At 45.9% G+C, this 3,565-nt stretch overlaps 1 pseudogene; it reads left to right on the top strand.

Annotated features, from left to right (window-relative positions):
- Positions 1 to 418: 418 nt before the first annotated feature.
- Positions 419 to 992, top strand: LOC101150998 (small ribosomal subunit protein eS10-like; annotated as a pseudogene).
- The last annotated feature ends 2,573 nt before the right edge of the window (positions 993 to 3,565 follow it).

Raw genomic sequence — 3,565 nt, 5'->3', positions numbered from 1 at the left:
TAGATGAAGTCTCACTCTGTCGCCCAGGCTGGAGTACAGTGGTGCAATTTTGGCTTACTGCATTCTCTGCCTCCCGGGTTCAAGCGATTCTCCTGCCTCAGCCTCCTGAGTAGCTGGGATTACAGGCGAGCTCCACCACGCCTGTCTAATTTTTGTATTTTTAGTAGAGACAGGGTTTCACCACGTTGGTCAGGCTGGTGTCGAACTCCTGACTTCGTGATCCGCCTGCCTCAGCCTCCCAAAGTGCTGAGATTACAGATGTGAGCCACCATGCCCAACCTCTGTAGTGAGTGTCAACAGAGCAGAGTTCATTGCACAGCATTGGATGACCCAGCCCCTACCCCCGATTTTACGTGAGAATGAATTTGGGGCCGGGCGCGGTGGCTCAAACCTGTAATCCCCTTTTCCAGCCCCGGCCCCGGCCCTTGCAGCCGCAGAGATGTTGATGCCTAAGAAGAACCGGATTGCCATTTATGAACTCCTTTTTAAGGAGGGAGTCATGGTGGCCAAGAAGGATGTCCACATGCCTAAGCACCCAGAGCTGGCAGACAAGAATGTGCCCAACCTTCATGTCATGAAGGCCATGCAGTCTCTCAAGTCCCGAGGCTATGTGAAGGAACAGTTTGCCTGGAGACGTTTCTACTGGTATCTTACCAATGAGGGTATCCAGTATCTCCGTGATTACCTTCATCTGCCCCCAGAGATTGTGCCTGCCACCCTACGCCGTAGCCGTCCAGAGACTGGCAGGCCTTGGCCTAAAGGTCTGGAGGTTGAGCGACCTACGAGACTCGCAAGAGGGGAAACTGACAGAGATACCCACAGACGAGTGCTGTGCCACCTGATGCCGGCAAGAAAGCCGAGGCTGGGGCTGGGTCAGCAACCGAATTCCAGTTTAGAGGCGGATTTGGTCGTGGACGTGGTCAGCCACCTCAGTAAAATTGGAGAGGGTTCTTTTGCATTGAATAAACTTACAGCCAAAAATCCTTAAAACAAACAAACAAACCTGTAATCCCAGCACTTTGGGAGGCCGAGGCAGGCAGATCACGAGGTCAGGAGTTCGAGACCAGCCTGACCAACATGGTGAAATCCCCGTCTCTACTAAAAACACAAAAATTAGCTGGGCATGCTGGCATGCGCCTGTAATCCCAGCTACTCAGGAGGCTGAGGCAGGAGCATCACTTGAACCCGGGAGGCAGAGGTTGCAGTGAGCCGAGATTGCACCACTGCACTCCAGCCTGGGTGACAGAGCGAGACTCCATCTCAAAAAAAAAGAATGACTTTAGGAGAGTTTGGCCAATACCACTAATAAGAATAGTTGTTGCTATCAGTTGAATAAAAACAAAAGAATCTTGCCAGTCCAACATTTAATTTCCTTCCCTCTTTCCCAACACTCCTCCTCCTCCCATTCTCTCTTCTGGAAATCCTGTCATAACATTGGCATCTGTGAACTTAATCTCTGATTTTAACATTTTCATTTTCATCTCTGTACTTTTGCTCCACCTTCTGAGAGATTTCCCCAACTTGCTCTTCCAACTATTCTACTGAGTTTTTAATTACTCACCTTTTGTTTTTCCTCTGTTCTGAATGCTCTTTTTAACAGCAACCTCTTTGTTTTTCATAGTTATATATTCATGTACATATTCTAAATAGGCATAGAAAGATGTGTAATATCATCAAAGAAATTCTAAATATGTGAACATGATAATACATTTCCATAGTTTTGTTCCTCCAACTTGCTTCTGTCTCTGCTTGTTTTGGCCAGTATCTTCCATTTTAGAGGCTTTGTCTGGTAAATCTTGGTTGTCTGCTCAGGGTTTTTTCTTTTATGGGGGATAGGGTCTCACTCTGTTGGTCAGTCTGGAGTGCAATGGTGCAACCAAAGCTTATTGTAGCCTCCATGGTTTCTTGGGCTTAAGTGATCCTCCTCCCTCAGCCTCCCAAGTAGCTGGGAGTACAGGCATTTGCCACCATTCCTGGCTAGTGTTATGAGTTTTTTTGTAGAGACAGGGTCTGGCTATGTTGCCCAGGCTGGGCTCCAACACCTAGGCTCAAGCAATCTGCCAAGCAATCTGTCTGCCTCGGCCTTTCAAAGTGCTGAGATTACAGGCATGAACCATTGCGCCCAGCCTGGCTTGCAGTTAGAAATATGGAACTGAACAACTTATTGGAAGTCTTGTAAGTAGGTGTGGCTTGTTTACCTTGCAATTCACCGTGAGGTCTGTGTGTATGCTATTAGGGAACCCAATACGTGTATCAATATTACTTGCTTTTTCCTCATGTACTGTTCAGATTCTCCAGAAAGTAGTCTTCCAATTTCCTGTTTGAAGGGTTCTTATGTGGTTTTAGCATTCTGTGAGCCAAGAGGGCTGGGGCTGTCAGCAATCAGTTTGCATCCATGTAATTGCGTCCCTTTTTGAGGAATGTGCCCTTAAGCTCAACTATTGTGGTCAACTCTCAGCCCAAAGGTCCTCTCAAGAAAATAGACCTCCAGCGTTCTGCTGAATGTTACCCAGCCCTGTGGGGTGGGGAATGGGATCCAGGGATCCAACTGCTTCTTAAACATCTTGATTCTCAGCTGAACTCGCTTCTGGCTTAGAATTATCTTTCTTAGGCTAGGTGCAGTGTCTCACACCTGTAATTCCAGAACTTTGGGAGGCCAAGGTGTGCAGATTACCTAATGTCAGGAGTTCGAGACCAGTCTGGCCAACATGGCAAAACCCCCGTCTCTACTAAAAATATGAAAATTAGCCAGGTGTGGTGGCACACACCTGTAATTCCAGCTACTTGGGAGGCTGAGGCAAGAGAGTTGCTTGAACCTGGGAGGTGGAGGTTGCAGTGAGCTGAGATTGTGCCATTGCACTCCAAGCCCGGGCAACAGAGTGAGACTCTGTCTAAAAAATAAATAGATTAATTAATTAATTAAAAAAATCATCTTTCTTAGGTTTGCAAAATTAATCATTAGTTTTCTTTATTTTTCCAGCTTTCAAAGTTGATTGCTGTTTTCCCGTTTCCTGTTAAGGGAGTATTAGATTTTTCCATTGTTGGCTACCACAGTATCTCTAACTCTATACCCTCTTCTTGCAATAATTTTGACATTTGAAAAGTAGAGTCTCTGTTTTCTCCTCTTAGATTTGCATGGGTTTTTGACTAGGATGAAGTTGATTCTCTGCAACTTCTAAAATGAGGTCATAAAAGAAGGTCATTTCCACCTGGTTTTCTTGGGAAGCTATGTCACGAAGAAGCCCAAACTAGTCCATGCAGAGACACCACATAGTGGGGCTATGTGTAGTTGTTTCAGCCAAAAGTCCAGTGATGCCCTGGTCAACAGGGATTATCATTTTTTTAAAATTAAATTAAATTTATTTTATTTTATTATTATTTATTTATTTATTTTTGAGACAGAGTCTTGCTCTGTCGCCCGGGATGGAGTGCAGTGGCGCAGTCTCAGCTCACTGCAACCTCCGCCTCCTGGTTCAAGCGATTCTCCTACCACCTCAGGCTCCCGAGTAGCTGGGATTACAGGCACCCACCACCATGCCTGCCTGATTTTTGTATTTTTAGTAGA

This window comes from Gorilla gorilla, chromosome 13, assembly GCF_029281585.2.
Source record: "Gorilla gorilla gorilla isolate KB3781 chromosome 13, NHGRI_mGorGor1-v2.1_pri, whole genome shotgun sequence".
Classification (NCBI taxonomy): domain Eukaryota; kingdom Metazoa; phylum Chordata; class Mammalia; order Primates; family Hominidae; genus Gorilla; species Gorilla gorilla.
Note: the sequence above shows the minus strand (reverse complement) of the source record. Positions and strands in the feature narration are given on the sequence as shown.